The sequence below is a fragment of the Monodon monoceros genome, unplaced genomic scaffold (genome assembly GCF_005190385.1).
Source record: "Monodon monoceros isolate NGI ecotype Baffin Bay Population unplaced genomic scaffold, NGI_Narwhal_1 Super_Scaffold_7, whole genome shotgun sequence".
Taxonomy (NCBI): Eukaryota; Metazoa; Chordata; class Mammalia; order Artiodactyla; family Monodontidae; genus Monodon; species Monodon monoceros.
The window spans coordinates 69,713,835-69,740,717 of record NW_021703784.1 but is presented as its reverse complement, the minus strand read 5'-3'; the positions used below and the strand labels follow the sequence as shown (position 1 = coordinate 69,740,717).

Genomic DNA, 26,883 nt, shown 5'->3' with positions numbered 1-26,883 from the left:
ATATATATATATATATATATGTCAACATTCTTTCATTACCTCTTTTCTCTTTCTTGGGCTGGTCCTAGCCCCCTCTTTTGTTTGTTATTCAGAGCTCAGCAAATCCTACCTTAAACAATTTCCTTCTCATACGTACTCACATATTTCTTTCTCCCTCTTTTAATTCCCCCTTCATTTTTTAAATTTAGTGACGTCACAACATTCATTGCTCCTTCCTTTTTTACTTTTCATCATCCTATTTATGAGTCCAAAAAAAAAAAAAGTGACCTTATTTGTGGTTGCTGAGAGCCCTGCTAGTGAATGTGTGGGAACACCCTCTAAAGTGACGAGTTCTCAGCTGAAGGGACAGAAAAGGCTTATATTTGGTAGTGAAGTACCGCACAGGAAAAGGCCTGGGGCCTTATGCCTCAGAGGCTCCTGAATATGCGAAGACATTCCCTTCTGCATCAGAACCAGCATTTCTGTCTCTTCCTTCCTCTTCTAATAAACATGCTTTTTCCAAAATACGAACCCTTAAGATAATTTTAAAAACCTATTTCTTACCTGGTTTCCTTGTTTTTCTCTTAGGTTTAATGGACAACTTAGTTTTCTACCATTTTTTTTACTGCAAATATTCAGCGTTTGGGATGCTCTAAGGCAGTGATTCTCAAACTTAAGCATGCATCGGAATCACCTGGAGAAACAGACTGCAAGGCCCAACCCAAGAGTTTCTGATTGAGTAGGTCTGGGATGGAGCCTGAGAATTTGATTTCTAGCAAGTCCTCAGGTGGTATTGATGTTGATGGCCTGGGACCACACTTTGAAAACTCACTGCCCCAGCGTTATGTGGCCTCTCGGGTGTGGATATCAGGCAGTGTTTTGCAATCCATTCTTTGGCCTGAGTGCCTGCAGAGACCATTTTCCTGCATATAGACCTGGTTCCCGTCTGCCACGTTTTCTTCCACAGCTGAGACCACTTAACCTGTAACCTCAGACTTTGTTTAAGGACAGAATTTGTGTTCTACCACTGTTTCTCCAGCCCTAAGAAGAATGGCTAGTATATATTAAAAGGTACTTAGTTGGGTATGTGTTTGGTGGTAAGGGTGGATATTGTTGCAAGGCAGCAGGCCTGGGGTATTGAGCAACATTTATAGTATTGTTCCCATAAGAGAAAGGCTCTGGGTTATGAATGGATTACATTACGCTGTGTAGCATTACTTGTTTTGAAGTAGGCATTATATATTTGCCCCCATGTCTCTTCTGATAGTAGTCTGATTTCCGGTGCAGGTCAACAATTCATTAAAGGTATTGCTTTTGTGATGGAAACAAAGTAAGAAGATTGTTTTCTGGGTCAATTTTATTTAGCAATTTTATTGATTAGTCTTTATAATACTCTAGTTAGTCTTTAAAAAAAAAAGACCTGAAATACCCAAGCAAGTGGCAAATGGTAGCTGTTACGGGGAGTGCCTGTGATGATACTGTCTAGTAAATTGCAAGCACAGAAGGAGCAGGTGCAGGGCCGAATCAGGAGAGTAAATAGGCTCAGGAGGGCTTCCCTGGTGGTGCAGTGGTTGGGAGGACTGCAGGGGACACGGGTTCGTGCCCCAGTCCAGGAGGATCCCACGTGCCGCAGAGTGGCTTGGCCCGTGAGCCATGACCGTTGAGCCGGCGCGTCCGGAGCCTGTGCTTCGCAACGGGAGAGGGCGCAACGGTGAGAGGCCCGCGTACTGCAAAAAAAAAAAAAAAGGCTGAGGAAATACTAAATTAGCTTTTCCTTCTGACCATTTCATCTGCTGTGCAATTGAAGGTGCAGCAGAACGTCAGGTCAGTGGTGTGAGTGATTGAGGAGCCCCCCTCTGCCCACTGGTCACAGATGGTAGACATGCATCTGGAATCTCAGCTCTTTAGTGCTGAAAGAGCCCTTAGAAATCATCCTAGTCCAGTCCCGTCCATTTACAGATGGTGAAATGAGGCCTAGATAAGGGAAAGACTTGCCCCAAAGCACACATCTGGTAGATGGCAGAGTCTGGACTTGAATCCTGCCCGGAGTCTAGGCCTACTAGCGCTCCTCCCATTGCACTGCACTGCTTTCCCCTCACCGGTCTTACAAAGTAACTGTAGCCCATTGTAGAGTTTTGGGTTCCCTCCAGTTACCTACAGACAGCAGGTTAGAGGAAGAGAGTTATGTGTGCTTTTTTCCGAATGCTTCAAAGGCCATTTTCTGGCCTGAGGAATGAGCTCAGTCTCTGCTACCTCCTCCCAAAGCCACAGCCATTTGATCTCCAATTGCAGGCTTGGTCCTGGGCCCAGTGTTGTACCTTGATCAAGTAGATTTAAGAAGCTCAAGTTCACAGCCTGGGAGTCAGTAAGATGTCATCTGGGCTGCTGCTACCCCTGTCCTGACTTACCCAGTTCCAATCTTGTCACTCTGTGCCTGATTCCTGTCTTGATAAGTTCCTGTAGGATTGGGACCCTGCCTTGCTGTTATGAATTCTTTTTTCACTATAGAAGAGTTGAGGTGGGGGTGGGGGTAGGGAAGTATTATTTGTTAAGCATCTATTTTGTGCCAGTGACTTTACTCACATATTATTTAATGTTAACCGCATCTTCATGAAGTTTTATTTCATTTTATAGCTGAGGAAACTGAGGTGCAGAGAGATCATGGGACTCGCTTAGGGTGACACAGCTAATGAGTGCTGGAACTGGGGTTCACGTTTGAGTCTTTTGAGCTCCAAATCGCATATTTTTCCCAATATACCTGTCAGGGTCAATGGTTCACCCATAACTCCCAGTTCGTTTATTCGTTTAGGGAATATTTATGGAGTTCTGTTGTATTTCAGCCTCTATGCTAGTCACTAGAGAGGCAATCCCTGCCCACGTGGCGCTTACCATCTATTGGGGAAGACCAAGTAATGATGAGTAGATAGCGTGTTAGAAAGGAGATGCTATGACATGCCTAATCTAGTCCTGGGTGGGGTGAGGGTAGAAATCAAGCAAGACCTCCTGGAGGAGAAACATTTAAGCTGAGGCCTGTGCTGAAGCATGAAAGGACCTTGCACAACGACCTGAAGGAAAGCTAGTGAGGCAGGAACATAGTGAGCAGTTGTGGACTGATATTGTGCTACTTACTAGAAATCCGCTTATGGGGACTTCCCTGGTGGCACAGTGGTTAAGAATCCGCCTGCCAATGCAGGGGACACGGGTTCGAGCCCTGGTCCGGGCAGATCCCACATGCCGCGGAGCAACTAAGCCCTTGTGCCACAGCTGCTGAGCCTGCCCTCTAGAGCCTGCGAGCCACAACTACTGAAGCCCGAGCGCCTAGAGCCCGTGCTCTGCAACAAGAGAAGCCACTGTAATGAGAAGCCCGCGCACCACAACAAAGAGTAACCCCCGCTTACAGCAAGTAGAGAAAGCCTGCGCGCCACAACGAAGACCCAATGCAGCCAAAAATAAATAAATAAACAAACAAATAAATAACTTTATTTAAAAAAAAAGAAATCTGCTTATGCTGCCTGCCTGTCTAGCACAGTGCCTAGCATATAATGGGTGCCCAGTGAATGCTTGCTGAGTGAAAGCATGATGGATGAAACAATAAATGAATGGCAGTTCTGAAAGCTCATTTTGTTTCTTATATGATAAGTTACCTTGGTGGAATTGTTCCTCCAACTCCTCTTTCTGTTGTTTTGGGTTTCCTCGCTATATTTTGAATGTCCTTACACGTGTTCTGCCTTTCTCTCACAGCCATGGGGTGTCTTCCTACCTCAAAGAGAGCAAAAGCTGAGCTGCCCTATTATCCTCTTAGTGGCTGCCTTGAGCATGAAGTTTGAAATAGCGTCAGTGATTTGATTTTTTCCTCTGGGGATCTGGCAATTGAAAATAAATGTAGAAGGAGCCCCAAAGGAGGTTTTTCTTGGGGGCATGAGAGATGACAGCACCAGTTATTGGTGCACTTTGACAATGCAGAGTTATATAAGTGGATGAAAAATAGAGGCTATTCCATCAAAGTCAGCTTGCCTTACTTAAGTGCTTTTATATTCACAAAAGTGGGTGGCCCAGAGTGGTTCTGTAACTCTATTTGCAAATTCCTAGTTCATGGCATAGAGAAATAGAAATCTGTAGATTGAGGTTCAACAAATGTTAATTTAAACAGTGAATGTGTGCTGGGTACTTTCACATTGCATTTAATATCTAAAATATAAACAGTATCTTGTTTCTAAAGAATAAATTTTCAACTTAACAATTCTGGCAGGAGTAGCACAACATTGCAGAACCTGAAATAGGTGAGAATAGCCTACTTGTTAGTATACCTTGGTCCAGAAAAAATTCCAAGCCAATTTGAATCCCAGTTTTTTCCAGATTTAACCTCCTGGGTCTTCTCTTTCTGTTCTAGATTCTGGGCTGAGGAGTAGGCCTAACTCAGTGAATTTGAAGGGCAGTCTTGACTGACAATGACAAAAATGAGGAAATGATCTTTGGTCCTTGTTTGTTTTTCACTGGTTGGTCCATTCATTCATTCATTCATAAAACATTTGCTGAATGACCCCTATGTCCAGACCACCATAGACATAGAGACAAGTTTTACAGTCCTGTCCTCACAAAGCTTGCAGTGCCTGGGTAAGACAGATAGGAGCATGCCATACAAAATGAGGGGGGAGTGTTGGGGTGGCATTTAATGCAACATTGATAGTCAGAGAAGGCATCCTAGAAGGTGACTCCTAGAGGTCCACCAGGGGTCTGCTCTCAGTGATGATTCACTAAGTGAGGATGGGGCTGGCCGGAGTCCATTCAGTAAGTACTCAGAGTAATCTTGTCCACGTTCCCCACCACAGTAAGAGTAGGATTATTTAAGAAGGATAATCAGGACGTAATCAGGAGTCGTATTACCTTGCTCCTTTAGGTTCTGTGTGGGGTTTGGAGGTCTTGAAGATTGATTTTTGGAGGCAGAGTATAACTGTAACTAATGGGTTATGAAGAATTTTATAGTCAGATCTCCACTTTAGATTTCTATCAGAGTTGGGGAAATCAGGTGGTCAGAAATCCTCCCGGACAATGTATGTAGTTATTGTGTGATCCTGAAATCATAAGGTGGAAGAGGGCCCTTTGGCAGGTGCAACGAGGGGTTTTGGAGCTGGGCTCTGAGGGTTATAAGTTATTTTTCCGTGTCCTTAGGATGAAAAATGGGCACTGTGACATTGAGAGTGCCTCAAGAAAGGAGTCCCTTTCTAACTTGCTGATGACCTGCACAGTCATCAAGTCTGAGCCTCCCCTCCCCTCCCCTCCCCTCCCATCCTTCCTCCTCCTGTTCCCTCCATTGCTGGGGAAACAGGCAATTGAGATATAGCCTTTGCATAGTGGGTGATGTAGCTCTGCAAACAGAGATGAATAATTCTACAGCGTGGAATAGAATCCCATGTCAGAGGAGCAGGAATGGGGGATGGACAGGGAGGCTGCCTCCCAGGGACACATAGAACTTGGGGCTTAGGATGTTTTCTCTGCTTGTCTCAAAGCTTTGTTGGCTGAATGAGACTTTCTCAGCTGGATGGTCACCAAGCCTGAAGCTGGTCTTCTGCCTGGATCTGGAAGCAAGAACAAGGTTTGTTTAGTCTATGCTGCTTCCAGTTTTTGCTTCTCTCCTCTTTCTGCCCCATGGGACTGACTCCATGTGGGTCTATGACCCCAAAGGTTGTGGCCGTCTCCCACCTCTGTCCTGCTTGTAGGCTCAGGCAGCGTTCCTTTGAGTATGGTCTTACCTGTGGAATTCCAACTGAGACTAAAGTCTTCCGGTAGGTGAGGACAAGTCAGGAGACAGTTGGGGCTGGGAGGAGTGCTGTGGTTTCAGAGGTGACCTCTTTGCTGATTTTAGAGCTCTGTTTAGTGCTTGCTGGCCACCTGCCAGTACAGAAGGAACTCTTGATTCACTAATGCTTGGTTCATGGTTAGACTTCTGTGCATAATTAGTATTTTTAAGTCATTTTATCTAAAGACTTCAAATTTAGAGACTCTAAGCACTTGAGAGATATTTTATGGATCACAGCTGAGTGTAAAGGATCTTGCAGCATCTCTCCCCAGCCCTTACTCCTGGCCAGCTGCTTCTAATCACATTCAGCAAAGTCCTGTGACAGATTCATTCTTCTTCCAGCTTCTTGCAGATGTCATGCTCCAGGTCAGCCTGGGTCTTTCTGAGGAGCTGTAGAACAGTGTTTCTCAAACTGCAGTATGCATGCAAATCACTTAGGGATCTTGTTTAAATGCAGATTCTGATTCTGTAGGTCTGCTCTGCAGCTCTAACAAGCTCCCAGGTGATGCTGATGCTGTGGTCTGAGAACTACCCTTTACTCAAAGGAAATTGCTGAAAGTCAGGCATATAAGTGAAGGATATAGAGGCCCAGATAAGGAGAGTGGCTTGCCTAAGGTCACACAGCAAATTAGTAGCAGAGACCAGGACTAAATCTTCTCATCACTTTCCCTTTGTGTTGTATATACTTTTTTATCTGCTGACTTGGAAAGAACAAGAAATAAAGAATTAAAGAAGTAGAAATAATGTTTCCTGTTTGCATGATCAGGTTTAGAGCAACCTCACAGAGCCAAAATCTAATATGTTATAATCTAGACCCACCTGGCTTCCTTCTTTCTCAGTGAAAGAAGGAACTGGTGAGACATTTTCTGTGTTAACCTCAGGATTTTAAACAGAGCCTCCCTCACACCACTGTTGGTGTTAGCAGTTCTTGTTGAACAGAACTTGAGTCCCTTACACGCAGGAGCCAGAAGGTGCCAGATGGCCCAGACTGAGTGTTTAGATTGAGGTAACTCTCAGATTCCAGGAGCAAAAGGGTGGTATAGGACACTGAGCCAGCCATCAGGCTTCAGAACTTGCTTAGCACTTTGGCTTGTAGAAACCAGTGGTAAAGGAGACATACTGGGAATGGGGTAGGCAGGTTTGACCCAGAGATGCCACCAGGGGTCTGGGGCTGTGGGAAGAGCATGGCAGCCAGAGAACATGGCAATAACAACCACACTTCTGTCCATCAAGAAGGTCCTGGGAGTGGGGAGGGGACATAGGTGCAGGCGGTTTGCAGTCATCTAGACAAGTGGGCAAACTTTTCATTCAGTATTTATTGCATGCCTACAACATGCCAGATGCTGAGCTGTGCACTGGTGGATGTGGAGATGAATTCCTAGGAGCTCTGGTTTCAGGAGGCTCCCAGGTAGATTCTGGATCACAACAATCTCTTGGAGTAATAGCAAGGTGGGACTCTGGTGTTGGTGGAATGGTTTACTAGGTGGTGATTCAGACAGAGGAAACAATTCAGGGTCATACTTGCTGGACCTCTAGCACAAAGCAGGGAGGGCATGGTTTCTGGAAAAATGCCCAGTGCTGAAAACCAAGAAAAAGGTCAGAACAGGAATGGCAGCACCCTGAGCTTGCTTCTGATCTGCTAACCTCAGATGCTTAAAACCTTTCCTAACTGAGGACAGGACTGACTGCTCAGGGTTGGGCTGGGACTGAGCCTGTAGGTAAAGTCACCTGGTGAGGACACAGAGAGAATTTGGCACTCTGAGACCAGAAGGACATAACCATACAGGCTTACCATCTGTTTACTTGCTCACCCTTCCTACCTTTGGCTACTTTGATTGTAAGAATCATTCTGTGCTTATGGAGAGTAAGGTGCTGGAAGCTTCTCATGATCAGGCCCTCTGGGGTAACAGAGGTGCCGGGAGGCCCCCGTCCCCATCATCACTTATACTAACATCTCCTAGGGTTGAGATGGCATTAGGTGTCTCCTGATGGAGGCAAGTGACTAATGCTTCACTGGGGAAAAAACTGGATGAATGGGTACATGGCTTGAGGCCACAGACCAGGCTGCATTTGAAATTGACATCCAGTGACTAAGCTGGAAGAGGTGCAGTGTTGGTAGTGGTGGTGACAGTCGAAGGGGAGCAATGCATGGTGCCTGCAAGGCCCTCAGTAAATACGTGTTGACTGAGTAGGTATTGACAAAGTGCTTTACAGTATGCAAAGCACTTCCAAATACATTCTGCCCCCAGACTCTGTGAGATAGGCAGAGCATTATACTATACCATTTGACACTGAGGAAGCCAAGGCTCTGGGTGTTACGTATTTTGCCCAAGATCACACAGCTGGTAAATGGCCAAGCTGACACTAGAACTCAGCTCTTCTGAGTCTCTTTCTAATGTTTTGTCTTTGAAGACACGTCTGAAAATGCACACAGGTACTGCCAGGGATCTGGCTGTTGCACATTTGATTTTTGGTACTTATTAAAAAGATATCTTTTTTTTTTTTTTGCGGTACGCGGGCCTCTCACTGTTGTGGCCTCTCCCGTTGTGGAGCACAGGCTCTGGACGCGCAGGCTCAGCGGCCATGGCTCACGGGCCTAGCCGCTTCGCGGCATGTGGGATCTTCCTGGACCGGTGCACGAACCCGTGTCCCCTGCATCGGCAGGCGGACTCGCAACCACTGTGCCACCAGGGAAGCCCGATATCATTTTTTAATGCAAAACATTTTTATTCAAAGGAAATGTGCCTCTCTGTGTGCATTTTTACCAAATTGAGCCCTTGGGTGTCTTTATTTCTAATAAGGAAGAAACACTTGGGTCTGGAACAGCTGAACCAAGCACCATTGCGGCCTACTCATTAGCTCTGTCTAATTAGATTGAAACCAAGGATGGAAGTGGCACAGGCAACCATTATGTTGTGGCAGGAATGGTCATGTATGGCCTTGAGCCCTCCCTCCCATCCTTTCCCCTCCAGAAGGCCGTTAGGATGTGGCTCCTTTCACAGGACGATAGTATACTTCCATCACAGAGAGAGAGAGAGATAGAGAGACAGACAGACAGACTGATTTCTGGAACCCTAGAGATTTGGTGAGTCATTGCATTGCATCTTTCCGTTGGCGTCCAGACGTGTAGGACAAAAGAGGCTATTGTTTTTTCTTTAAGAGCAAACTAGATACAAGCCATTTCTGTGAAGTACTTGAAGGACCTTGGGTTCCTGTAAATAGCTTTTTTTTAAAAAAAAAGTACACCTGAAAGGTTTTGTCCCTGAAACTTGGGCCCCAAGTTTGCACGTGAGTAGAAAAGTGCTGGCCCTGATCCCAGGCCTGTTGTAGGTGGTTTTGTCCAGTCCTCAGTGGTGACTCTGACCTCTGGGCCTGCTTACTTGAGTCAAAGCTTTCAGCTGGAATTTTCCATATTCATGCTCCTCTGTTGTTGCACAAACGTAAGGCAGCAAATGAGGAGAGCAGGTGATTGATCGAACTCCTAGGCCCACGCATTATATGAAGGAGCCTTGGGGACTGCCAAGGGCCAGTTGCGGTTTTTCTGAGATTAGTTTCTACCTAGCTCCTTGAGCTGGCTTGCTTCATTTCCCCCTCCCTTTACCCGCATGTGTTCCCTTGCTCCCAACCCATATCAGCCGCCCCCCCCACTGCCCTGTGTTCACCCCAGTCTTGCCCCCTTTTCCCACCTTCCACACAGGAAGTGCCTGTGCCCTTCCTTCCCTGCTCAGAACACCACAGTGGCTCTTCACTGTCTCCGGGGAGAAGTCTGTTCTCCTTGGCAGAGCATGCAGGGAATTGCTGGCTCTTCCTGACCTCTTCAACCTGTGTGTTACCACTGCTTCTTCGCACGGACCCTGCTTGTAGCCAGACTTGTAGCAGTTCCTGGACACACCAAATTCTCTCTCCTGCCTCTGTGCCTTTGCACCTGCCAGTCCTTTCACCAGATTTTACTTCTTTAGCTTTTTTTTTAATTAATTTAATTAATTTATTTTTGGCTGCCTTGGGTCTTCGTTGCTGCACGCAGGCTTTCTCTAGTTGAGGTGAGCGGGGGCTGCTCTTCGTTGTGGTGCGTGGACTTCTCATCTTGGTGGCTTCTCTTGTTGCAGAGCACGGGCTCTAGGTGCGTGGGCTTCAGTATTTGTGGCGTTCAGGCTCAGTAGTCATGGCTCGCGGGCTCTAGAGCGCAGGCTCAGTAGTTGTGGCTCACGGGCTTAGTTGCTCCGTGGCATGTGGGCTCTTTCCAGACCAGGGATCAAACCCATGTCCCTTGCATTGGCAGGTGGATTCTTAACCACTGCACCACCAGTAAAGTCCCAGTTCTTTAGCTTTTAATTCAAGTGTTGCCTACTCCTCCGTGAAATTTTCTATATATGCCCAGGCAAAATTTTCTCTCTCCTTTCTCCTCTTAGTAATTCAGACGTATTCTTGCTATATATATATATTTTTAATGTCAGTTCATTGATTTTGTTTTATTTATTTATTTTTGGCTGTGTTGGGTCTTCGTTTCTGTGCGAGGGCCCTCTCCTGTTGCGGCAAGTGGGGGCCACTCTTCATCGCAGTGCGCGGGCCTCTCACTATCTTGGCCTCTCCCGTTGCGGAGCACAGGCTCCAGACGCGCAGGCTCAGTAGTTGTGGCTCACGGGCCTAGTTGCTCCACGGCATGTGGGATCTTCCCAGACCAGGGCCCGAACCCGTGTCCCCTGCATTGGCAGGCAGACTCTCAACCGCTGCGCCACCAGGGAAACCCTCTTGCTATATTTTTTAATGACATAATTTTGTAATCACTTGTTTGAACGTTTACCCCTCTTTATTTACCCCAAATTCATCAAGCATTTGTTTGTACGTTTGATTTTTGGTACTTTTTAAACAGGTAGCATATTTATTTATTTATTATTTTGGCCGCACTGCTTGCAGGATGTTAGTTACACCACCAGGGATCGAACCCGGGCCCACTGCAGTGGAAGTGTGGAGTCCTAACCACTGGACTGCCAGGGAATTCCTGACAGGTAGCATTTTTTAAATGCAAAACATTTTTTTTTTTTTTTTTTAAGGAAATGTGCCTCTCTGTGTGCATTTTTACCAAATCAGGCTGAACCCTTGGGTATCTTTATAAAATAAATATATAAATATAAAGGTCTGCTTTGTACTACTGTTACTACTTAACCATTGTCGAGTTCTGACTCTAATAAATCAGGCATTGGGCTAAAGTAAGGGCTTTACATTCACTCCTTTCCTCCTCCTTGGGCATAGAGCTTATTATTATCTCCACTCTACAGACTAGGAAATTGTGACTTAGAGAGTTTCAGTGACTTGGCAAGATCCCAGTTAGAGAGTTTCGGTGACTTGGCAAGATCCCAGAGCTAGTAATTAGTAGACCTGGCGCTCATGCCAGGCACTATGATAGATGCCGTAGACACAGCGTTCAATATGACATCGTCTTGTCCCTCAGGGAGCTTGTGGTCTAGTTGGTGAGACAGATAAGTCATTGTCAGTCCAGGATGCTGAATCCAGTGATGAGGGCGTTTGGAGTGCTTTGTGGGGTGGGGAGAGGGCAGACTGGGGCTGTGCACACCCACCTCTGAGTCCCCAGCACCCAGCACTGTGTTCAGCTGTTTCCCTCTGTGACCAGGACTCCACATCTCAGTCATCTTTTGTTCCACTTTCTATATCTCATCAGTCCTTCTGCAGTGCCTTCCTTTCTATCAAGTCTGGAATGTGTGCTGCCTACATCCTGGTCCAGGCCCCATTCATTTAAACCGATCCAAGTGTGTGAGGATGTGCGTGAGAGTGGGATGGTTTCTGGAGTACCAGGAGTCTCTGGAGATTGCCTGTGCTCAGCTCATTTGTCATTGCCTAGGCTTCCTGGAGCATTTCCATGCTAGGAAAATTTTTCTTGGCCTCAAGACAGAACTTCTAAGAACATGTCCCAGGATTGGGCCCTCTAGCACCGTGTCCCTCTCACCCCACCAGCTCCGGCTAGCCTCTGCCATGTGCTGGATTCTTGCAGATCAGAGAGCTCTGAGATGTGACCCCTGTTCTCCAGGGTTTTGGGATCCAGTAGCCCAAACCAGGTAAGGAGCAGAAGCCTGTCTACGTCTGGAGGGTGATCCCTGGGCCTGTGGCAGGGCTGAACCAACAGACAGGAATCAGGTGTGAGGGGAGAAGTTTGCATGGGCAGGGAAATAAGCTGACCTCATAGATGAGTCAGCTGCGATTGGAGGTGCAGTGGACTGTCCGAGGTCAGAGTAAGGAGACATGTTAGAGCACTAGCCCCAGCTGGGATCATTACCCACCTTTCTCCCTGTTAGAGTAACCCCCATCTGGAAGGTAGTGTCAAATCAGGCAGAGGCTCCAAAGGATAACTGTTTTGATCCCAAACAAAAGAGGTGAACCCAGTGCCTAGAGAGGAAAACATTCTAATTTTTTAGGGACACAAAGAAAAGGAATAAAAGAGTGGGGAGCAAAATAGAAGGAGCCCCTCCTGTGTGCATTGTGCCAGGTTATTATGTAGTAACATGTGTGTTAGTTAAGTTCACAACAGCCACCTGAGTCTACATTTATCTATGGGGAAACTGAGACTGAAGTAGTCTGGTAAACAGAGTAGCCTTTGAAGCCAGGTCAGTCCTGAGCTTCACCTCAGCTTGCTGCTTGTTCCCAGAGGACTGAAAAATACCCCCAGGGGAGACAATTGAGTAAACTTGAAGTACCACACAGGAAGCCCCAAACTAGCCAGTATGAAAGTGCCAACCAAGGAGCAAAAAGTTGTTAATGCGTTATTTGTCAGCATGGGCTAGGAAAAAAACCCCTCCGTTTTCCGCAAAGAGTCAGGTTCTTTTTACTTTCTCTTCCCTGCTCTGGGCATGACTGTCTCTTCCTAGGGTTCTCCAGAAGCTCTGGGTATGATCCTGCAGTCTCTGAGGGAGCCCTCTATCTCACCCTGTTCTGTTGGCATCTTGATGAATAACCCCAAGACAATTTAGGCTGGCCTGCCAGAGCCCTTTCTGTGAGTGTGTGTGATCTGTCTTAACTGCCAGAGCTCATTTGGGCTCGTTTAATAATTGAAGGCCAACGTTAAATGTTTCACAGTTTGTCCGCTGACGGGAGCAGTTTTCTGTGTGTAAGTGATAGGCCCTTTTTCCCAAGGACGCTGTGTTTCCTCAAGTGTAGCTGATTCAGCACGCTCAGACATGGCCACTGGGTCACTTAGATTCCGTCAAGTCCTCTTTTCAAGAGCGATCTCTCATGTTTTACCTTTGTAAGCAAGCATGGGAGGCTCAATGGCTGGGGCTGGAGATCTCTTTACTGGGAATTTGGACTAAGGAAGGTGGGCTACGGCAGACATGCTCAGCCACTTCCCATTGTTCAAAGGAGTCAGTGCCTTTTGTCACTTTAACACAAAAAGAGAGGCCATTGCAGGTCTAAACACCATCTGTTTACTGGTCATTCTAGGCCGGTTCTAATTGCAGTTTCTCCAAGTCATGTACTTGTTCTTGCTTCCAGACCTCCCCGCCTTCCTCACCTTTCCCCACACTGCTGACCTCTGTCCTCTTTCTGGCTCAGTCAGGTTTGGCTCTCCCTGGGGTCTGGAGTGAGGGGTATCTCTCTGCATCTCTGCGGCCCTCTGTGTCTCCCTCTTTCTCAGCACTCATCCCCTTCCTTGTGTGGGAGTTACCTGTTTACTTGCCTTTCCCCGGTAGACTGAGAGCTCTTTGGGGATGATGGAATCATGAACAAATGAACAAATTGAGGTAGTTTGTAAATTCTCCTGCTGGAAAAATCACAGTAACAATTAAAGAGGAAAATTGATGTTTATTGAGGACCTATTCTGGCCCAGGAACTGGGCTAGCTGTGCTATCTCATTTAATTTTCACAGTGGCCTTGGATGGTGGATGCTAGAGGTTACATGAAGACATCAAGCTTCCTGCAGTCTTTCATTGTGATCCTTCTGGTTTTGGACTGACTCATCATAAATGACCTGCTTCATAATTTAATAATGAGTACATTTGAAACTTTACAAGAAATGCTTTCTTTTAATTTTTCAGTTTCACAGTTTAGCATTGAGTACAATAATGTATCAGATGATTGTCAAAATGCAGGGCCAACTCTTTTGCCGGAAATAATTTCACTTTGCCAGCCCCGTTTATTTTGAGCAGCTCCAGTGCGTTAATGTACTGTGCTGTAAATTGAGCCTGTGATGTGTGGATTATGCAGGAGGGTCAGAGTGGCAATGAAACCAAGGGCAGATCCACTGGATGGGTGGTAAAAGGGAAACAGAACACGTCCCTTTGTTAAATACATTCTCCTGAAGAGGAGTTTATAATTTGACAAGTTAGACAGCTGGAAAAATTAGGAGCTGCTTTGCTGGAGAAGCTGGCCTGATTCTTCAAACTTGTACTTGGGAAATGAAGCCATTGGTTCTCTTGGTGATTCTCTGGTCAGAGTGCTTGTTTCTCAGGCGTTAGGCAGTTCAGGATCTGCATACATGGACTTGCCCCAGCCAGGCCAACTCTGCTGTCTTGTGGGCCTGGTTGCTGTTGGCTCTAATCTTACATTTCTCACTGCCTGCTCATTATTGCCTCCCAGATGACCATTGCCCCCTCCAAGCGGTCTAAAGCAAGACTCAGCCTGGCAGAGTGGAAGCTGGAGTTAGATTTGTGTTTGAATTCAGGCTTCCACTACTGAATGAAAACTGCTATTTAGGAGAAGTTGCATGACCTCTCTGAGCCTCAGTTTCCTCATCTATAAAAGGAGGTAATTCATTGAACAATTATTTATTGAGTGCTTGTTATGTGCCAGCCATTGTTCAAGGCATTTGGGAAATAGACAGAAATCCTTGTCTTGGTGGAATTTACATTTTAGTGAGGGGAGGCAGGGATTAAACTGTAGACATAGTGAATAAGAAAATTAGATCATATGTTAGAAGGTAATGAGTACAATAAAAAGAAGAAAAGAGAGAGAGAGCAGGGTAAGGGACATTGGGGATTCTGGAGGGAAGCTGGGACAAGTGTGGGTTACAGTCTTCAGTAGGCCTCATTGAAGTGGTGACATTTGAGCAAAGATGTGGAGCTGGTGAAGGGGTGGCTGTGCAGGTATCTGGTGAAGAATGTCCCAGTGCAAAGGTCCTAAAGTGGGGGCAGGCCTGGCATGTTTGAGAAACAGCAGTGTGGCTCAAGCAGAGAGAGTATGGGCAAGAATAAGGGAAGCTGAGGACAGGAGTCATGGCGTTAATTTCCCTCGGGTTGTGAGGATTAAATGAAGAGGTGTCTGTAAAGTTCCATCAGACTTCCCATTTTCCCAATGGCGTTGTCACTCTCCCAGCCACCCAGGATCCAAACTTTAGTGAGACTTTGATGCATGCCTTCTCTTTGCCCCCATTGTCAATCACTTGCTATGTCCTGTAGCTGTGTCTTTCTCTTCCATCCCTTACTTCCTCATTCCCATTGTCCTTAACTTAGCTGGTGACCTCTCATCTGTCCAATCACAGCAGTCTCCTGGCCATTAGATCTGCTGCCTCGGATTCTCCACCACCATCCGCCTTCTCACCCCCAATTTTTCCAGGCCATGAGGCAGTATGGAGCCATCTCTCTCCTGCTCATGACCCCTTAGCTGCTCAAGTAGTGCTCTCACTTGTTCATTCCTTTGTTCATACATTCAGCATCTTTTGAGCATCTACTAACACTCAAAGTCATTTGAGTAAAGTCTAACAGAGGAAGCAGACTAGAAAATAAAGTACAATACCAATTCAGAAATGTTTGGTTTTTACCCTAGCTTGTTTCATAAAGGACTTGGAGTTCAGCAATTTATTATGTAATATGATGAGCAATGTGAAGCACCTCTTTCTATATGTACAAAGTAAAGTTCTCAACCTGGCATTGAGAATCTCCCCTGCTTTGGTGCAAACCTGCCTTTCCGTGCCTTCATCTTCCACATCCAAGGTAAGTGAGCCTGTTCCTTCAACCAAGGGGATAACTTGCAGTTCTACAACACGGCCTTCTCTTTCACACCTCCATGCCTTTTTTCACACTCTTCCATCTGCCAGGAGTGCCAGTTTTGCCTAATCCATGTTCTGCCTACCCTTTTGGACTCAGCTTTACATGGCACCTCCGTGGGAAGTCTTCCCTGATCCTTATGTCCTAAGTGATCTCTCCCTTCTCTGACCTTCCACAGCATTTCTCTTGTCACTCATCACTTTGCACCTTGGATTATTGGTAGGGACGTGTGTGTGTGTGTATATACTTTATTTTCCTTACTGGACTGTGAATTCACTGAGGCATGGATCATTTTCATCTTTTACCACCCATAGCACCTGGCACAGGACCTTTTCCAGAGGAGGCACTCAGTGAATCTTTGAGTAAGAGAGTGAATGGATGTTTCCCAAGCCATAACATCTGGGGAGGGATTTGCCTTGGCAGTTCTTTTTCTTATGCTGATATGAATGAAGTACTAACAAGTTTCTGGAGCCCAGGTGTATCGACCCTTCAGGGAGCTGCTATCATCTGGTGCTATAACTCAGAATACATTTTCTTGTAGAAGCCGTGACGTAAATAGTTTCTGTGAGTAATCCCATCAGTAGTTCCAAATATCTGACTTAGAAACACACGCTTTTGGCAGCTTGCTTGTTCTTAAGTTGGGGACGGCCTCTTTTTTTGAAGATGCTCCATTTGTACTGGCAGGCAAGCAGTGTCTGCTTAGCCAGACTGTCAACCACTTTCCACAGGCACCAGGAGGTGAAGAAAGGGACACAGTCTTAGGCCACTCAGAGATGACCAGCTCTACCACTTCTTAGCTATGTGACTTTCAGCAGGTTACTTTACTGATTTGAGCCTCAATTTTCCTATCTATAAAACAGGAATAAAAATACCTACCACTAGGCTTAATGAGGATGAACAAGGTAACCTGTATAAAGAACAGTGCCTAGTAAGTACTTATAAATGCCATTTGACAACACTCAAAACAACAGTACATTTATTTCCCTTTTATTTTGTGCATCTCTGAAGTTCCTATGGTCTAGGACAGTGCTGCTCAGGTGGTATGGTGCATGTGACTCACTTCATTAAAATGCATAATCTGATTTAGTAGGTCTGGGATGGGGCCTGAGATTCTGTGTTTCTAATATGCCATGCTGCTGACCCAGGGACCATACTTGGAGTCGCAAGAGGTTAGGGTGATGGCTCTCAAGCTATGGCCTGCCTCCAAGTCACCTGGAAAGCTTGTTAAAGTGGAATTCTGGGCCCCACCTCTAATGATGTATTCATTTAGTAGGTCTGGGGTGGGGTCTGAGAATTTTCATTTCTAATGATTTCCAAGGTGATGCTGATGCTGCTGGTCAGGTACCACACTCTGAGAACCACTGTGCTAGTGGGATAATAGGGATGAAGTTAATAGGAAAAAAGAGGGAAGTAATGGTAGTTCTTGAACTCCAGGATACTTGTGCTCTCTGCTCTTTTGGTTGTAGAAGTCCATATGATAACTATCAATATTATCTGACCAGGCTCTGGAATGTCTTATTAATAATTAAATAACAACAAGACGCAGCACTTTCTGAGCACTTATTATGTGCCAGGCACTGTGCCAAGAACTTTACAGTTCCATTTAATTCTGATAAAAATCCTACTGAAATGGATACTGTGATTTTCTAGCTTGGCGTTTCCCATGTTAACCAATTCGTAAGAGTCATCTGGTGTGATTGCTAAAATTACACATTTCTAGGTCTCTACCCTGGTGATTTAATTTGGTGAGGCCCAGTGCCCCCGGTGATTCTTACAATCAGGTAAGCCTGGAAATCTCTCCTCTAGTTAATCAGCTCTCTACTTCTCTTTCATCTATGTCCAATATTAAAATTGCCAATTTCAAAGAAATACTCTAGCAATATAACACAATATATTTGACAGTAAAAGTTACACTAAGTCAAAGAATATTATGATGTTTCAGAAAACCTTTGGGAGTCCTACATGCCTGGGAGCCCTCATTTTGACCCTCCCTGGACTGTAAAGTTGCAGAAAGACCAGGTGATAGAGCATTCTATTTACTAGAAGGCTAAGGAAACCCATGCCAACTGAATAATATTTGGCTCTCTTGAAGAAAAGCATTTTGTTTGGAATGTTTTTCTAGAAAATTGGTCCCCATTGCATCCAGATGGATTCTATGATTCCACAGGATTTTAAGAAAGATGAAAAGAAAATACTGTACTTGCTTCTCTACAGGCCAGAGCTTGCTTGCCCACACACCAAGGCCAGCTGGCCAACCACTTGCTTGGAGCATGCATACCCCATCACTGCATCAACAGCCCCAGTACCTGCTGGTCTCTCTCACCTCTCCAGGGCCTTAAGCTCTTCTCTGGTTTTCCAGCCACTGGCTTCTTTGCATAGGCTTTCCCATTCAGCTGGGGGGTGTGTGTTCCATATTTCATTGGAACTATGGCTAAGGATGGAAAATGGGAAATGTTCAGAGTTGTATTTATAGTTGGAAATTCACCAACCCCTTGCCTGCTCTGGGGGGTCTTGTCTGTCTGCCTTGATGGGGGTGGTGGAGTGGGGCAGTGAGGTGTAGCAAGGGTGAAGTTGTCTGTTAAATGCACCACGTTTTAGCAATCAGGAGAGACTTTTCTGAAACCAAAGAAAATTGAGACTTTCTTTAATGCTCTTGATGCTAATCTGAGTTACTTCTTGGGCCAGTTGAGGTAACAACCCTCAGAATAACTTTCTGATGCTAATTGGAGAAGTGTTTCAGTTTGATGGAATGAGCACTGGACCCAGAGTCAGAAGAGGTGGGGACTCAGGTCAGCTCTCCCTCTGACTTCTGTGTTCTTAGGTCATTTAGATAATCACCTCTCTGGATATCGCCTCTACCTTTAAAATTTGGAGATCTAGCGCAGGGATCTCAGGATCAGCTTGGTATTCTGTGATCTTCTGATGACCTATTCCCAGGAACATGTGCCATCACAATAACTTGTCCCAAAATACAGTCAGATTCACCCACTCAACCAATATCTGTTGAGCATCTAGTGTATTTCAAGTACTACCCTGGACACTATGGGTGATGTAGCCGTAGATAAGCCACACAAATCCATTCATTCATTCATTCTTTCATTCATGCATACACAATCATTTATTTATTGAGCATCTATTATATGCCAAGCACTGTGCAAACAGCTGTGAGTGATACAAAGATGAATTAGACGCAGGTTTCATTGTCAGGTAACATGCTGTCTTGAAGGTAGATAAGATATACATAAATAAAACTGTTTGTAACTACTGTCTCTAAAAGAGGCCCTCTCCTTTTGTTCTCCATCCCCTTACCCTACTTTTAATAGCATTTATCACCTGACCTTATATTATCTGTTTCCTATCTGTCTCTCTACCAGAATGTAAGCTCCATGAGAGCAGGAGCTTTGTTTTGATCACTGCTGTATTCTAGTACCTAGAATAGTGCATGCACAGAATAAACACTCAATAAAATCTTTTAAAAATAAAATATCTACACAAGAAGCTAGAAATTATTTCTATATTTATATAAAATTCTATAAAATTATGGCTATTTATATTTGTATAAAACTTCCCTTCAGTTCAGTGAAGGGAGAGATCACTTCTAACTAGGACAATGGTCTTTAAATCCTGCACATTAGAAGCACCTTGTGAACTTAAAAAAAAAAAAAAAAAAAATCAGTTGCCCAGGTCCTACTCCATACTGATTAAATCAGCATCTCTGAGTGATGATTGGGCATCAGTATTTTATAAGAGCTCCCCAGGTAAAGGTAATGGTAGCTAAAATAATGTGAACTGGTGTAATCAGGGAAAGCTTCATGGAGGAGGTAGGGTTTGAGATGACTTGAAAATCTGGTAGGATTTCGATAAGAAGGAAGCATTCCAGATGGAGTACACAGCATAAACAAAGTGCAGAGACAAGAATTGCAGGCAGAGTTCAGGAATCAGAAGTAGTTCATTTGGGCTGGAGCCTAAAGAGCATGAAGGAATAATTGAAGCAACATTATAAAGGTTGGCTGGGGCCAGTTTGAGAAGGTCTTTGAATGCTAAGCCTTGAGATTTCAACTTCATTCGGTTTTATAGCCAGTGAAAATTGTGAATCGTTTTTAAACAGAAGTGATGTCATCAGACCTCTCCCTGGCTGCCCTTGGAGGACGGCTTGGAAGCAGACAGGGAGACCAGTTAGGGGGTGGTACCATGGTCCATGTAATGTGGGCTCAGCCTAAGGTTGCATCACTGGTGTTGGAGAGAAGGGCTGAGGTAGAGCTAGGCTGCAAAGCCTGCCCACCCTCCAACTGCGGGTCTTCTTTGAGGGCTCTTGGTGGAATCACTGGCATTGCAGTGATCAGTACCTTTTGATAAAGCCAGGGGAGTCAGGCTCCACTGGCATCCCTAGCCCAGCTTTCTCCTGTGCATGACTGATGAGCTGGTAGTGCAGCTAGGCCTCCTTCCTGAAATGATAGGCCATTTCATCTAGAGAAACAGGTCTACATGTGGAACTCAGTACCATGCTGGGCTACCTTGGAGACAGAGGTTTCTGTTATTTTAATACTGCAGTGTGTGTCTTTGCTTCATCTCTAATTCCAGCACCATGGACACCATGGGGTATGACTACCAGTATCTGGAACTGCTAATTTCCTAAGCCTGGGTATACTGAGGAGAGTCTGCTTCCAGAGACAGCTTTGAGCAAGGACTAGGAGCCATGGGCCAGGGGGTATATTTCCAGTAGCCTCATAGCAGAATGTTCATCTACAAAGAACTGAAGTTTCTGGGGGCACAGGACATCTGCATAGGCAGGGACACCATATGTGTGTGGGGCTGGGGAAAGCAGAGTTGGTGGAGAGAGGACGGTGATTGGATCTAGTTTGCTGATACAGGCTTGTGCCGAGAGTACTGCCTGCCCTTGGCCAGATGCTGCCAGTAGCTGGTGCATCCCCAAGGTCATATACTACTCAAAAGGACAGGCAAGCAAGAGTTGCTAGTACAGTCTGTATCTGTTTTGCCAGGGCTGACCTTATTCACAGTCAGTTTCAGAATGTCAGTCCCTCAAAAATGCACAGACTTTACAGTTTGCAAGGAGTTTTCACACCTTTATCTCAATGGAATGTCACAACAGTCCTGTGACTTAATTAGGACAGGAGTTGTTGATCCATTTCACTGATAAAACTGGGCCTAGGATGGGGTTAGGTAGTTTATTCTAAAGTCATGTAGATATAAAGCATAAAGGCTAGGACTTGTTCATGCAGGAGCTAAGAGGCCACTGGTCAGGGCTGCTTTAGATGGCATTTATGCACATTGCAGTAGAAGAAGTTAAGGTTTGGGCTCCTTCACTCCTGACACTCCATTGCTTACAGATGTAATACTGGCTTGTCCTCTATATAAGTCTCATAGTGTGATGATGCCGTAGCCATATCATCAGTAAGACATCCATACTGTGACAGTTACTCGCACAAAATAACACATTATTCTGTGCCATCCCTGCTGGGCTCTATCTAGCTTACAGGGTCACCCTCATTAGCACCATTCTTTTGGATTAAGCATTGCCTTTTCCAACAGCATCTCCCACTGGAAACGGTAACATATTAGGCCCCTCATATCTTGAAGTGCATTCATTTATCAACACCGTGTTCCTCCCCTTCACAAGGAATGTGGAACAACTTATAAGCACCAGACCTTGGGACAGAAGAAGCTCAGCTGTGGTCAACATTCATAATAATAGATGACCAATTACATTGTTGTCTTCACTTACAAAGTATCTTATATCTCATATGTTCCTTTAAAGAATTCTATGAAATCGGTATTATGTTCCCATTTAACAATGAAGAATCTAAGATTCCTAGAGAAAATAAAAGGCTTGGCTTACCCAAGGTCACAGAGCTAGTAGGTGGTAGAGCCACCAAACTCCAAACCCTATTCTCTTTCCATTGTACCGCCTGGCTTCTCCTACCAGTATCTTCTCTTTGATCTCTTAGGCTTGTTCTGGCTTAAGTTCCAGGCTTTTTCTGTGATTCTAAGCTAAACTATTTATTACTTTCTCTGCAGCTTCTCTGTCTTTTTAGTCTTGGAAGAGTTCCATAGAATCCAGCAGGAAGAAGTTTATTCCTATTAGACCCTGAGATTCTTCTGTGACTTCCCATGCTGACTCTGGAACTCCATCCATCTCCCTTAGCTAGAGCTCCCTCTGGTCTCTGCCTTTATTTTTCCCACTGTCAAGTTTACCCTTGGTCTGCACCTTAGACCCTTTTTTTTTTTTTCTCCTAATTTGTCCCATGTTTCTCAAGGTTCTTCCTGTCAGTCTTACTTCTGTGATAGACTAAGGCTCCCCCTCCTATCAGGTAGGCTCAGTTTCCTGCATTTATTTACTTATTCTTTCACTCACTCATCAACCGTTTCCTGAACGCCAACGTCAAGCACTGTATTTAGGCACTGGGGGTTCCAAGATGTTGAAACATGCTTGAGGAGACCATGAGGAATCAGGAGCCTTTACACTTCAATATGGTAATTGTTGTAAGGGCATAAACAAATGTTTTTGTGGGAGCATAAGAGAAGGGACATGTGATCCAGATCGGGGGTGGGGCAGGGGCAGTCGGAGAAGTTTTCTTGGAAAAGATCATTCTGAGCTGAGTCCTAAGGAATGGGTTGGAGTCGGCTTAGAGCGAGTGGTGGTGGTTTTTGGGGGAGTTGTGGGGAGGACAGAGTGCCAGCCAGAAAGACCTACTTATGTAAAGACCCAGAGGTTCGTGTTCAGGGAACTGAAAGCACTTTGGCCTCATTGGAGCAGAGATTGTAGGGGTCGTGAGGATGAGGCAAGAGAGGTAACCTGGAACCAGATTGTACAGAGCTCTTATTTTGTCCTGAAGGTGATGAGGGGTCATAGAAAGCTCTTAAGTAGAGGAGTGACTTGTTTAGCATATCATTTTAGAAAGATAGCTATGGTGGCAGGGGAAGGATGGATTGGAGAGAGAGAGAGAGAGAAGGTGAGTCAGAAGACTGTGGCAGTGATCGAGGCCTGAGTTGATGAGAGCCTGAACTAAGGTTATAGTGGAGGGAAGTAAATGGATTCAGAATATACAAGAGGTGGAATTTCTGGGGCTACTAGCTGATTAGCTGTCCATGCAGTTGAGAGGATGCATGCTCTTTTGTCTCACCCTTACCTGTGTCTGTCTTGCCTTCTCCTTCATGCAGTCCCTGTGGCTGTCAGAAGAGAAACCTGACGTTTGTTTCCTAGCTGGCTCTGTTTACCCATCCCCCTTCCGTTACCCCATTCTCCCTGCAAGGTCCTTCTCCTTCTGGCTAACCCTGCCTTTATCATCTGTCTGGTCAATGTCCAGGGCATTCTTTCTATTTGCATTTGGAAACCTGAGTGACACTTCAGGTCAACCAAGAGGTGTCCCTCAGGTTTCTGTCTGGGTAACCCTCATTCCTCCTCTGCCTGGATAGTGCCAGCCTCTTCTAAGAGTGTACCTGGGGAGGAGTGAGATATAAGTAACTTTATTTGCTGAGTTACCTCTAAAGGAGAAAAAGACAAGATTCCGTCTTGCATTTTTAGAATAGAAAAATCTTTAGGGGAATTCCCTGGAGGTCCAGAGGTTAGGACTCCATGCTTTCACTGCTGACGGCCCAGGTTCTATCCTCAGTCAGGGAACCAAGATCCCACAAGCACTAATTCCCATTAAGAGAAGAGGAAGCTCAGTGTGGGCAGATTGAAATGCTCCAGGTTGGTGACATTCGGAACTGTCCTTTCCGTGGCTGTGCCAGCGGGTTTAATCTTTTATGGAATAGAATACAGCATTAGTATCAGAAGAGGCCTTGGAGATCATCTTCATTTTGCAGAAGAGGACTTTGAAGCTTCTAGGGGTGGTGTGGTTTGTCCAAGGTCACTATTAGCTAGAAGCAGAACTGGGACCAGAATCAGTTCTTGTTTCACTCGCTCCATAAAAGTACAGGACTCTTTTTTTCCCATAAGTTTGACAGTTTGACAGTCTGGAGAATCAGACTTACAGGCTGTTTTAATGGTAAATCTAGTTTGATAGTACCCCCCACCCTTCTCAGTAGACTGGAAATAGCTTGTCCAAGGTCGCAGGGTGAGTGAGGGGCAGAGGGGCCTCCAGACTTGTACTCTAGTGCTCTTTCCAGCACAGCCCAAGGTCTCACCCAGAGCCCAAGACTTGGACAGCTGGGCTCCACGGACACTGAACAGAATCATTCTTCAAATGCATCGCAACCACAGTTGATTTCGTAAGATCTGAAAGACACTATTTCCTTCTTTCCTCTTTTTTCCTTGAGTGTTTCTTTTTTTTGTTTTTCTTATTTGATAAAAGTGTGTGGCTACGGAAATTACGTCAGTTTAATTAGGCTGCTTGACACGGTACTTTTCCACTGAGTTTACTAGGAACTGTGAATTTGTTGTAGCAAACTGCACTGCAGGCTGCAGTATCTGATTGGCATGCCGGGAGCATCACTAGCGAACAACTAGAGGCTGGGGAGAAAACTGGGTCAGGAAGCAGGCCTCCCATACCTGCAGCGGCTGCGGAAGGCGACGCAGAGGCGGCAGGTGGCCACAGTATGGCACTGTCTCCCAGGGCCTGCACCACAGAGCACCCCGCCCCCCAAGCTCTGTGCTGCAGCCCCGGCCCACCCTTTCCTTCACAGGTGATTATTCCTCTGGCCATTTTGCCTTCTGTTACTCTACAGACTGCAAAGCTATTGTACCTGGCAGCTCAGGAATGGCCTTTCCTCAATAAAAAAAGCCAAAGATTGGTTCAGATGGAATCTTCATTAGCCACTGGTATTCCAAACCATGGAACAAGTCTTTTTTTTTTTTGCGGTACGTGGGCCTCTCACTGTTGTGGCCTCTCCCATTGCGGAGCACGGGCGGCATGTGGGATCTTCCCAGACCGGGGCACGAACCTGTGTCCCCTGCATCAGCAGGCGGACTCTCAACCACTGTGCCACCAGGGAAGCCCATGGAACAAGTCTTTTAGCTTTCCAGAGCTGGGTTTGTCAGGGGGCTGTGACTGGGTTTGAGAGTCCTGTACAGTGCTGAGGAAAGACTTGGTAATATTTCCATTTCTCTCTCTCCCGGTTTCCCTTCCTTTCTCCCGCCCAGAGATTATTGAATTCATCTCTGAAAGTCTCAGTGCTGAGCAGCAAGACAAATCAGGGTCTTCTAGAGGGAAGTGTGAGTGATTATGCCCGTAGGTTCAGGGGAAACTTCTTGAAGGCAATTGCATTCGAGCTAGGCTTTGAGCAGTGAAGTGGATCAGCACAGGAAGAACTGAGGGGAGGATGCTGGTGTTCTGCCATGCTGGCCTCAGAACTGCCTTGTGAAGGCTGGAGACCTCCCCACTCATCTGGGGCTAGAATCTATCTCAGCATGTCGGAGCTCACTGGGTCCCTAAGGATCTGTCCTTCTAGGCTCCTTATTTTGTAGATGGGCAAATGAAGGCACCAGAGGATGGGGCTGGAAGGTAGACCAACCCAGTGCTTTTAAAACCACACTATGCCCAGTCATGCACTTGTCCTTATTTCTAACAGAGCTCTGAGAACATCCACTCCTTCTTCTGGGTTTCACTCCTGTCATTGTCTTTTTTTTTTTTTTTAATAAATTTATTTTTTATTTATTTATTTTTGTCTGCGTTGGGTCTTCGTTGCTGTGCGCAGCCTTTCCCTAGTTGCAGTGAGCGGGGGCTTCTCATTGCAGTGGCTTCTCTTGTTGCGGAGCACAGGCTCTAGGCGCGCAGACTTCAGTAGTTGTGCCACGCGGGCTCTAGAGCGCAGGCTCAGTAGATGTGGCGCGCTGGCTTAGTTGCTCCGCGGCATGTGGGATCTTCCCGGACCAGGGCTCGAACCCATGTCCAGTGCATTGGCAGGCGGATTCTTAACCACTGTGCTACCAGGGAAGTCCCCTGTCATTGTCTTTTGACTCCCATCATGTGAACTCAGAGATGCCCAGTGATCTCCACCTGTAAATTATCCATTAGGGAAGGAACCTGGGTCCTGCTGGCATTGGATTTCTAGGTCACTCGGATCCTTGCTGGATAGTCGTATTCCTTTACTTCCTCAGGCCAAGCCAGATCAGGCCAGGACTGCTTTTTCAGAAGGGCTGGTGCCTCCCCAAGAATACTTGGTAGGAATGGGTCTTGCCTCAGAGCAAGGGCTCAAATTTTCACAGTCAGAAAAGCTGAGCATGGCAGGAATCCAGGCCATTGTACTTTTTTTTTTTTTTTAACTTATTTTTGGGTGTGTTGGGTCTTCATTTCTGCGCGAGGGCTTTCTCTAGTTGCGGCGAGCGGGGGCCACTCTTCATCGCGGTGCGCGGGCCTCTCACTGTCGCGGCCTCTATTGTTGCGGAGCACAGCCTCCAGACGCGCAGGCTCAGTAGTTGTGGCTCATGGGCCTAGTTGCTGCGTGGCATGTGGGATCTTCCCAGACCAGGGCTCGAACCCGTGTCCCCTGCATTGGCAGGCAGGTTCTCAACCACTGCGCCACCAGGGAAGCCCAGGCCATTGTACTTTTATGTTATTTTGTGAGAAAATTCGGCTTATTTTAGCTGAAAATTGTTTTCAATAAACTATACTTAAATTTACTGAAATTTGCTTTAAAGACAACTTTTGCTAGACCATTTTAATTCTGTACAGCATCTCTTTTCCCTTTTGAGGCGAAATCAGAGGGTGGGAATAAAACAGTCTCCCTAGTAATTTTCCCTGGATGTTTTGGATGGTCTCAATTCAATACGAGAAATTCTGTCTTCGGATCAAGTACTGATGTCACAATTGAAATGCAGAAATGTATACCAATTTTGGATAAATCCACCAAAGTTTGCTAATCAAATGAATAATTTGTGCAGGATCTTTCAAAGCCAACTTCAAGACCAACTTTTTTTGGAAGACAGTTGATAATTCAAATGTCAAGTAGTCTCTGACATGAGCTAAGTGGAGTGAACAGAAGAACAAGCCCATTAGAATAGTCATCAGACATTCTTGCTGCGAAGATCAGCCTTTGATGGCCCTGGTAGTCGGCTGGCCAGAACAGATCCAGTCCTCCTCAAATCAGAGGTTCCTTTATTTTATTTTACTTTATCTTATTTTATTTTAGGTCAGAGCAGGTGGTTTTAAATGCCTG

The 26,883-nt window shown here is 45.7% G+C and overlaps 1 protein-coding gene across 3 annotated transcripts in view; it reads left to right on the top strand.

Moving 5' to 3' along the window:
• SERGEF (secretion regulating guanine nucleotide exchange factor) overlaps positions 1 to 26,883 on the top strand; it is a 219,028-nt gene that overhangs the window by 77,724 nt on the left and 114,421 nt on the right. The gene's annotated exons all lie outside the window — the stretch shown is intronic.